The sequence below is a fragment of the Hippocampus comes genome, unplaced genomic scaffold, assembly GCF_001891065.2.
Source record: "Hippocampus comes isolate QL1 unplaced genomic scaffold, H_comes_QL1_v1.1 scaffold118, whole genome shotgun sequence".
NCBI classification, from domain to species: Eukaryota; Metazoa; Chordata; class Actinopteri; order Syngnathiformes; family Syngnathidae; genus Hippocampus; species Hippocampus comes.
This window is the reverse complement of record NW_017805461.1, coordinates 448,396-458,820: the sequence shown is the minus strand read 5'-3', so window position 1 is coordinate 458,820 and position 10,425 is coordinate 448,396. Positions and strand designations below refer to the sequence as shown.

Sequence of the window (10,425 nt, the reverse complement as noted above, 5' to 3'; positions counted from 1 at the left end):
AAATATGATTGGTTAAAAACTCTACCATAATAAATAACTTATTTATCGAGTGGCTTTCAATGTTATTTAAAATTATCGAGTGGAACTAATAACTAAGTGGAAATAATACAACGTAAAGAATACAGAGAATAATTTTGTTTACATATTTATGAAAATAAAATAACATAAATTATAAAATAACATAAAATACATAAAATTAAATGTACTTTTCTGAGAATGTTTAGGCCAGCAGAGAAGGCCTTGCTGGCCCTCAGGGTCCGCCACTGATAACATGACAGCATGTTGTGGATCTTAACTTTAAAACTATTTAATTTCAAGTTGTGTCATCTAAAACGCTAATGTGTTCAAGATTAACTGGAGAAGATGATGACATTGCGAATTTTCTAGAGGGAGACATTTACTTTTTGTCTTATCTGTAATATTTTATCTGCGAAAAAGGCTGAAAAGTCATTGCATGACTTGTTGGACAGCAGTTCAAAAGGGACTGATGCCGAAGGGTTTGTCAGTCTGTCTACAACAGAAAACAATGTGCGAGCATTATTTCTGTTTCCATTGATAACCTCAGAGAAGAATAACTGTCTTGCATTTTTCAATTCCTGTTTGCAAATGTGAAGACTGTCTTTGTATATCTCATAATGAACCCGCAGTTTTGGTTCTGCGTCACCTGCGATCTACTTGTCTGCTTGTTCTCTTTTTTGAGCTTTTGAAAGAGTAACAGAGGGATCCTTTTGGTTGATGTTAACACAAACATGGCTTGTATGCCAGGGAATGCATGGTCTATTAAACACCCCCCACACCCCCACCCCCCCACACACAAATAATACTTCTCCCCCCTCTCCCCCTTTTTGTCACTGGTGTGTGTGTGTGGCTCACATTCCCACAGTATTCCTCTAAAACTTTCCCAGGACCGCTGATACACTCGGGACCCTGCTGGTGATGATGACGAAAATGGAGCGGTCGTACTCACCCACTTTAGGAAGGGTGGGGGGCTAAAGAGGGGAGCGCCTCCACTGAGGGCAGTCGGTGCTTATGGCTGCTGAGTGGTGACAGCTCCACGTGACTACAAGCCCAAGGCGAGTGGCAGCAACAAATCTCAAGATGATGCCAGTTCTCAGTAAAACAAGCTCAACGCTGGAGTTTAGGGCTTCTGTGTAACCAAGTTCAGTGTATTAAATATCTTTTTCGAAGTTGTGTCATGTTTGAAACATGATCTAGTTCTGCTGGCAAATGGAACTGACCCACAACATGGAACACGATCGGCAGAACAAAATGGATTGCGTGAAAACAAATTTGGAAAGTGCTCAATGGAGTCATTTCATTGAGAGACCCCTGGCTTTAAAATTAGTACAAGCATACAGGTATTAAGGGAGAAAAGTGGAAATAGTGTTCCAAGGAAATCTGTAAGTGTGACTTTAATTAATTACAACTACCTATAGTATCACTTTGTAATTCAGTAAAGTTGCCCCATAATTTCATTTTCTTCAAGTCTGGTATGAGTACCGCTCAGGGATGCCGGCTCTCTCGTAGTACAGGAATCACTGATTTAACCACGGCTATTATTTTTGACATTTGAAATGTGAAATTTAATCCAACATATTTGAATCAAGCTTGGACCTACGCATATAGCCTTTTTTCTATAATTCTATTACATTTTTTTATTTTTTTACATTTCATGCGCAGTACATTTTTAAGATACTTTTTTTTGCTGGTACTGTGTGGAAAAAAAAACGTTCAGAACCACTGTGTGTTGTTAGGGTTAAACTTATGGAATGGCAATATATTGTCTACTTCTTGTAACTTCCACCAAGAACATTGATTTTTTTGTTGAGGACATTTTAAAACATTTCCACTTAATTTTGCAAAGAAAACGAATGACATTTTGTTACTGATCTATTGTTTAATGTGTGAGAGGGATTTATTTTTCTTACATTTTCCCAAACAGAGTAGAAGAGGTTTACATTTTAAAAGAAATTGTTGGTGAAGTAAAACCGTTTGCAGTGACAATATGGAGAATATAGAGACTCAAATCATTATCATGATTATAATGTACTGTCTCTATGGATATTGCAATTCCAACATCATCAAGTGTACAACTGCACATACTTGGATTGCAGCAATTTTCCAATGACGGTCTATCGATACTATAGCTCGAGGATGATTTCATACTACCATGACCTTTTTCTTTCTTTTAAATACAATATTGATTTTCTCTCACATCGTCCGAAATAAACAAAAACTGCTGCCCACTCCTGCTTTTTAATTGTTGTCAGGAAAAAATATGGATACAAATTCTGATTTGACCACATTTTTATTTTGTTTGTCAATGCATCTTGATGACAAACTCCAAGCACGTGCCGGAGTTATTGTTGAAGCCGAATGATTTGCTAAAAAGAAGTATTTGGCCTTAATTGCACATTGGAAAATCTTCTAGGCGGTATAATCATAGAGGACTGAACCGAGTTGGTGTTTATTTAAGCAATGGTACAATGATCACCATGACGGGTGAACTGTTATCCCACTGCGCATGAATTTTCTCACAGATGCTGGGAATTCGGTGACAGAGTGACCCTTCCCGCTCTCCATAAACAACAGCAGCTCCACTCAAAGTGTCACCGGTCGAGGGGGAAGGATGTTAAAATGGATCGCAACAAGAGGCACTCGGCCCACGCGGGCTCATGAGCGTATACTTGCGTCCCCCAGCAACTTGTAATCCCACCTCTGGGTTCATCTCGACACAGTGGAGCTGCGTGTTTGATTTAAACATCTGGGAATGATGAAGAAGTGTGTGATGAGGTGAGAAATGCTTCCCGAATCCTATTTTTTGCCAAACGTGTGTGTGTGTCCTCTAGGGGGTTGATAGTGTACACTTCACAGATGCTTGCCAGTTTATTAAGGATGCCTTTATTAATGGAGTCTAACACAAACATTCGGCAATAAACCCTCCATTCACGAGAGCCATAATGTTAAGCTTGAATTCAATCTGTTTGGAAGAGCAGTTGATTTATTCTCAGAGAAAAATTTCCAAAAAGGCTTGTGAGCCACAGCTGGAGGGTTCGCACTTCCTGTTTGGGAATCTCTCCTGACCTGGAGTGGGTGTGAGGCTGTGCTGAATCAATGAGACAGCAGACCAACATGACCACTAACCAGAAACGTATGCAAACAACGGGTGGACTAGATGATGCAACGGTGTAGACATGAAGAAGAAAAAAAAAACAGCTTTCGTTAACATGCTGCAAGGGACACAACACAAGTACACAACATTCCGTATATGAGAAAGACCACATCACACACACACACACACACACACACACACACACACACACACACACACAATCACACAAAGATGTTTTTTTCACACAGGAAGCGTCAATCTTGAAAAAAAAAAAGCATCTATCAGCACGAAGTTGACAACCCTGGTCAAATATAAGCCAAGTAACTGTTGAAGACTACAATGACAAGTCCTTCCCTTTAGTAAAGTCTTAGATGTGTAAATTGGCCTGTGCTGTGGGAAAATAATGCCCCGGTGAGTCTTTGTCCGAACAAACCATTTTTTTTTTTTTTTTTTTTTATCACCCAGCCAAACCCCCCTGAGGCCAACCTTCTGCTCCTTTGGGAGAATATGAACACTGCAAAATCAGCAGTTACATTTTATGTGAAGAGACTCCCTTGGTTGGTTTTATGTACCGGTACTTTGAATATACAGCTGCTTTTGATGCTTTTATGGCAGTTGATAGAAAAATGTCAATAGCACTGGGAGTGGGATGAGACGGAAGTGAAAATCCACTCCCATGTCACCCTCTAATGCAAAGCAGGTGGTTCCTATGCGTTGTGATTTTCACTGAGCTTGAACCCGAGCACCAAAGTGTAAACACGGTCAAAAAGAACACCGTGCTCAAGTGTACTTGTTGAAGGATGGCTCCAATCCAGGTCAAGAAATCTCTGGGAACGGGATCGTTGACAACGGAATGAGCAAAAAACAGCTTATATCATGTACTTTAGAAGTACTAGCAATAATGTCTACAAATTAAAAAAAATAAAACCGAGATCTGCTCCAGTGACTGTGCTTCCAAAACCACCCAGTTGACATGCTCAGACAACACATGTTCTGTAAACTGTTTTTCTGGTTTCCTCCATCAAATTGAACAGTAATCTGTGTTTGTAGTGGTAGCGGTGGGACATTATAAAGAGCTCTTGCGTCAAGACCAACAGTGGAAGAGAATGACAGGTTTGGATGTGGCTGGCATTTGATATGGCTTCAATGGATTGAGTTCTCTCCTCGTTTTTGAAGGGGAGCCCTTTACAAGAGGAAACACATTAAGGTACCGGTATTAAAAACTGCAACATGCACATGTTTCTATTCTTCGTACGTAGTCAATCTCTATGTTGTCGCCAACCGGACCTCTTTTTAAACAGCTTTTCTTTTTCTTAAAAGAAACACGTCCCACCCACGACCGAAAGTATTTCTGTTCATATGGGGATAGACGGATATCAAATATTGTTGCAATCACCCCATGTTCTTCTTTGACACTGAAGGGTCCGAGCCCCTACGCCCACCTCGTGAGCAGTGGAGAAGGCCGACACACATTTGCGGGTCCCTTGGCTCTAACGCACCCCTCAAAAAGAAACAAAAACAGCTGAATACAATTAAAGCCAACTGTCTAAGGCCCACTCCTTTCCCTTGAAACAGCAACAGCTTGATAAGAATGGGGGCGGCAAGTCAGGCCCTGAGTAATCGGTTTCACTATTTGTGCACTTCTGGCTAAAATGGAATCAGTCAGATTAACAGTCTTGGAGCATTGAAGCTGGAATACAGATGGGCTTCTTTCAACTAAAGTGCAGTGCTGTACAGAATATTTTTACCATGGAAAAACAACAGGATGTTTTTCTTGGTCCTCCTGTCTCACTGCACTGTGTCACAGATTGCAGTGCATTTTTGTTGGCGCGAAGATGTTGTTAAGCCAACAAAATAGAACAGACTCCTGCCACTTGTAACATAGACCAACGCATGATGACAACTCAATTTGCTTTCATATGCAAACTTCTTTCAAAACATAGGTCACTTCATCGTGTCAAAATGGGCACACCGTTAGCCATTAGAGAAGCGGCATTCCCAACATGCTTTTTTGCAGTTATAATTCACACTTGTGACTGTCTTGATTGATATATTGCATGCAGTGATGATGGATACGTCAGTGAACTTCCATTATTCACCAACGACGGACCCAGGCTTCCATCATCATCAGTCATCAGTATTTTGGACGGACTAGTCAGTCATTCCGTCAATCAATCATCCTTATTTTTAACGAGCGTGCTTCATCGCTAAATTATATTTTGTCATCGCTCTTTTAGGACCCTCAGTACAAAACTGTGTGCAAGGGTAACGGCACATAATTTTATTTATCAAGAAACAGTGTTGACCACTTTACATACAAGAAAAAAAAAGAATTCTTACACTATTACTGCTCCTCTACCTGCTTCTTGTCCCCAAAATGCACCTCATCTATTTTTTCTGGTTGGTGGTGGTCGGTTGGATGGCAAAAAATTGCTTCCGTCTGTGCTTATTCCGTCACGGTTTCAATGTTTCCATCAGGCAACGTTCCGCCAGCGAACACTGGAGTCCATCAGTGACGGGCTGACGGACGGGTACTGATGGTCAGGTGATCGCTGAATTTTTTTACAGTCAGTGTGTAATATAATTACAGTGTTGTTTCTGGTTGAGTGTTAAAAATTATTGTTACTTTTGGTATTAAATGATTGCGACTTCTGCTGACCGTCTAAGTAACAAAGTGGTGCAGTCAATGCTACGTCTGTATATCAATGGCCTGCTTTAATTCCATGACAAGTAGGTGTGCAAATAACGAAGAGTAAAGTCACTTGTTCCCTTTATTGATTTCGTAATGCACCTTTACAGTTGTGTAAACCGGCTATTACAGCACTCGTGATCAAAAAAGAAATAAATAAAGGCGTATCGTAAGGTGCATCGCTCAAAAAAATGCATAGATTTTTTCCACTATTGGTGAATATGGTTTTTCCATAAATACTAAACAAATGCATTTTGGTGTCTTAACTGTTAATGCCACTAGTAAGAGCGTCATTATGTTGTTGCAATACACCAGACGGATCTGTGATCTGAAGTGCCAAGATGAGTCAGCCATTTTACATTCACACAATATCCATCCATCCATCCATTATCTGAACCGCTTTATCTGCATGAGGCTCACGGGCTTGTTGGAGCACATCTCAGCTGACTGCGGGCAGTAGTAGGTGGGGGGGTACACCTTGAAATGGTTGTCAGGAAATCGCAGGAAAACACAGAGAAACAACAACCATTCAAACTCACAATCATACCGAAGGACAATTTAGAGTAATCAATTTACCTACCGTGTATGATTTTTTTAATGTGGGAGGAAACCGGAGTATCCAGAGAAAACCCACACAGGCACTGGGAGAACATGCAGGCTTCACACAGGAAGGCTGAGGCCCAGAATGGAACCCATGGCCTCTGCACTGTGAAGCGGATGCACTAATCATATTTCTGAGATATGTAAAATATGAATTTGAGAACCTGTTGGAACGAATGAATGAGTTTACCATCATTGCAATTTTATAAAAACAAGAATGTAATGAGTTTAATGAGTAATTATGCACTTGTATCCTGCAAGTCGCACAATTTTTCTGCAGCTCTTTATGACTTGTCTCTCACTGCTGTCAAAAGACGTGCATTTCATTGGACCACCACAGCCATCAAAATGTACTATTTTGAGAAGAAAAAGTAACCCCCGCCACCCCCCTTTTGTTTTTTGTTTTTTTTTTGCTGTATATGTCACCACTTGAAAGAATGTAAGGCTTGTTGTGGACCGCTTATTCGCTTGTACCTGTGAACATGCTTTGTACTCTCATTATGTATTTCCTTCCAAAAGTCCAAAAGTCCGATGTTGTAACTCATAATGAAAGCATTTCCTCCTCGCAGTGTCCCGCAGTGGAGGCCGTGCTCAATGAGGTGCAGCTGCCTCGCCAGTGCTGTGCCAATGTGGTGGGAGGGAAACAAGCAGGAAGCCAGATGGCAATAACACTGAGTGCTCTTCATTGAAGATACCTTTCGAATAAGTCTCTAAGTGCAGCATTAAAAAAGTGGTGACTAATTGAGGCCCGGCAAGCCAAGTTCAATTCAAAAGTAGTGATTAATAATGAATCAGCGAATACGCGACTGCCTCTGAACAAGACGCTGAGGGCTGTATTTGATTACATATCCATCCATGTTCCAATCCGCTTGTCCTCACAAGGGTCGTGAGCGTGCTGGAGCCTATCTCAGCTGTCTTTGGGCAGTAGGCGGGGGACACCCTCAACTGGTTGCCAGCCAATCACAGGGCACACATGGATGAACAACAATTCGCACTCACGCTCACACTTCAGGGCAATTTTTCAAGTGTTCCATTAACCTGCCATACATGTTTTTGGAATATGGGAGGAACCGGCGTACCGGGAGAAACCCCACGCAGGCACGGAGAGAACATACAAACTCCACACAGGAAGGCCAGAGCCAGAATCGAACCTTGTCATCCACCGTGCCTCCTTCATCTTAGTTATACTGTTTGGTGCTCTCTACCGTCTTTGTTACTGATTTGTTGCTTTACTATTGTATATGTTAGTTGCTCCATGTACAGCACTTTGTGTGCAGCGATGGCTGTTTGAAAGTGCCCTATTGAGTCGCATCCAGCACACAAGGGAATAGGACTCGATCTTATTTGGTAACACATGAGCATTGCAGAGCTCTTTCTGAACTGAATCAGCCGACATGTTTTGTACATGGTCCTAATGTGAAGCACATTGTGGCTGGCATGTGGCGAGTGGCGACGGCCAGGAAACAGCTGATGACGAAGGATTAGTCCTGAGCCGGTGGAATGGAGCTGACCGCATCGAAGGAGCTTGTACATACCAGAAGTTTTTTTGCACACTGAAAAGCACTAAAAGGTGAGGAATCCAATTCAACCTCAACTGTTGATCCAATTAAATGTATCTTTTGTGTATGAATAGTATGGCCCTAGAGCACAGTGGTATATAAACCACTGATTCGTTTTTTGATGATCAATTTTTTTGAAATATCCAAAACTATGGAACGCTGAATGGTAAAATAATTTTCAGCTTCATATAGTCATGGTCATAAAATTCTACAGGAAATGTTCGTTTTATTATTCTTTAACTTTCATACAAGTCTAAGACGTGAATGAATATTAATATAAATACATAAAAACAAAAATCACCAGTATAAGAGTAATACTGGGTACTCCCACATTCCAAAAACATACATGGCAGGCTGATTGACTACTCAAAATTGTCCCTAGGTGTGAGTGTGAGCGCGGATAGTTGTTCCTCTCTGTGTGCCCTGCGATTGTCTGGCAACCGGTTCAGGGTGCCCCCCGCCGACTGATCGATGATGGCTAGGATAGGCTCCAGCACGCCCCGCGACCCTTGTGAGGACAAGCGGATTAGAAAATGGATGTGGATGGATGAATTTTCTTCTTCTCTTGTCATGTTCTTCCTAAAACACACTAAAAAAAAAATCATTTGTTTGTCGCTGAGCCGATGTTTTGTGTCATAGCAGCAGTTTAACCTCAAAAGCATTGTACAACTCTTATGGCGTTTTTATCCTGAATTTTTTTGCGGAATTCAAAATGAGACGTCAGTGGTACTTGGTCTTAGAGGTTCTGATATACGGTATGACCATTGATGGCAAAATTATGGCATGCATACAATTATCCACCAGCTACGAGAAAATGCCAGGACCAAAAATATTTCAAGAGCTGTCTCCAGTCAACAGTCAGAGCTCATCCAAAGGAAATTCCAAACAGTTGGGGGGGGGGAGCAGAAGCATGCCAGCGTGATGAATCCTCAGCTTCGTATCAAAAAGGTCATCTGTATACATAAGATGGATGTGCCGTTTTCTGACCCAGCCACAAATAGCGCGCTGTGTTCAGGTGCTGAACATCTGTCGGGTGGCAGTGTAGAAAAATATGCATGCCGCATGCATTCCCAAGCCATAAACTGCTCACATTTCCATGGTATTACCTCCTTCAGGTAGTCAAAGATTCCTTTTTGATAAACATTAAGCAGTGATGTTATCAAAGATGCCAGGGTGGATTTCACCACCATATCTCCCCTGTCCCGAAGATGATTCTGTCTGACTCATTCCTGAGGAAAGGCATTGATGAACAAAACAGCGAGGACTGTCGTCTCACTTGGAGCGACATAGGAGTGTTTGGACAAGCAAACGCTATAGAGGAGAAGCACAAAAGTGGAGAGCAGACAAACAGCTTGTGTAATGATGCAAGTGTTGTACGACCACAGGCTGCCATGTGAAACAAGTTGACTCCGTGAGAAGATCAACATCGTATAAAGGTTCACTGTGAAAAGGGGGCGTGTACGCAAAGAGATGCACATTACCAACATGTTGAGGTTTGAACAGGTTGCATTGTAAGTTCCTACCTTGTGCACATTCACATATATGTGGCCAACAAATACCACTGGTGACAATTACTATAGCAGTTAACTTAGCAGTTGCCATAGCAGTATAACGGTTTTAACTTTGGACCCAGTTTGCCTAAAGTTTGTCTTCAAAGGTTAAATGGCAAACAAACTCATTGGTAAGGTGTCACTAACAATAGCAGATGGCATACACACTCACAAGCAGGCATGACAAGCGCTTACCTTCCTCAAGATCCCCGAAAACCAGGATGAGCTTCCCCTCTGCTCTTCTTCTCTATGTATCCAGACGTGGTCTCCTCCTTTCCCTCGTCTTGAAATGGGCGTAGAGATTTCCAGCTGCTCCTCTCTACAGGGGCTTCTGCTTCAGATGTTGAGATGCCTCAGATGTTCAGAGTCCGAGGGGGCTGAGAGGTTAATCTGTGCTGTCCCGGAAGACTGCTGGAGGATGGATGTCTCTGAAGCGGGCTGTTTGGATAGTCAAATCACAGCAGCGTAGAGAGGGTGGGGGGGAAGGGGGGGCACTCCTCTCCTCTGTCCCATAGAGTTCTGTTTAGAAAAAAAAAAAAAGAAGTTCTCAATGGAGACACACACATACACCCTTTTCCCCCCCAGACACATTCACATGAGAAAGGAGAGTGTCAGTGGTCTGGACCTGCTGGAGCTCGAGGAGGCAGGGGAGGGGGAGAGGCAGGGAGGGAGTTGGGAAAGGGGAGGGAAGCTAATAGCAAGAGAGGCAAGTTTTAAAAGTAAAAGAAGTAAAGTTGGAGAGAGCTGAAAAAAATATACAGACAGGAATCTGTGTAACGGTCAGTGGTCATTTGTTTTGAATGATGAGAAGCTTGGATGTGAAGTCAGACAGTCTCAGTTGGCAGCAACAATCTGGACCGCATCAAGCCCTCCATAAAACAACAAACACAATGAAAAGGAGAGAGCGAGAGAGAG

At 42.1% G+C, this 10,425-nt stretch overlaps 1 protein-coding gene across 1 annotated transcript in view; it reads right to left on the bottom strand.

The window, feature by feature from the left end:
* pdgfrb (platelet-derived growth factor receptor, beta polypeptide) overlaps positions 1-10,126 on the bottom strand; it is a 42,511-nt gene extending 32,385 nt beyond the window's left edge. The window contains exon 1 of the mRNA XM_019874789.1: positions 9,706-10,126. The gene's annotated coding sequence lies outside the window, so the exon portion shown is untranslated. The remainder of the gene's footprint in view (positions 1-9,705) is intronic.
* Positions 10,127-10,425: the final 299 nt, after the last annotated feature.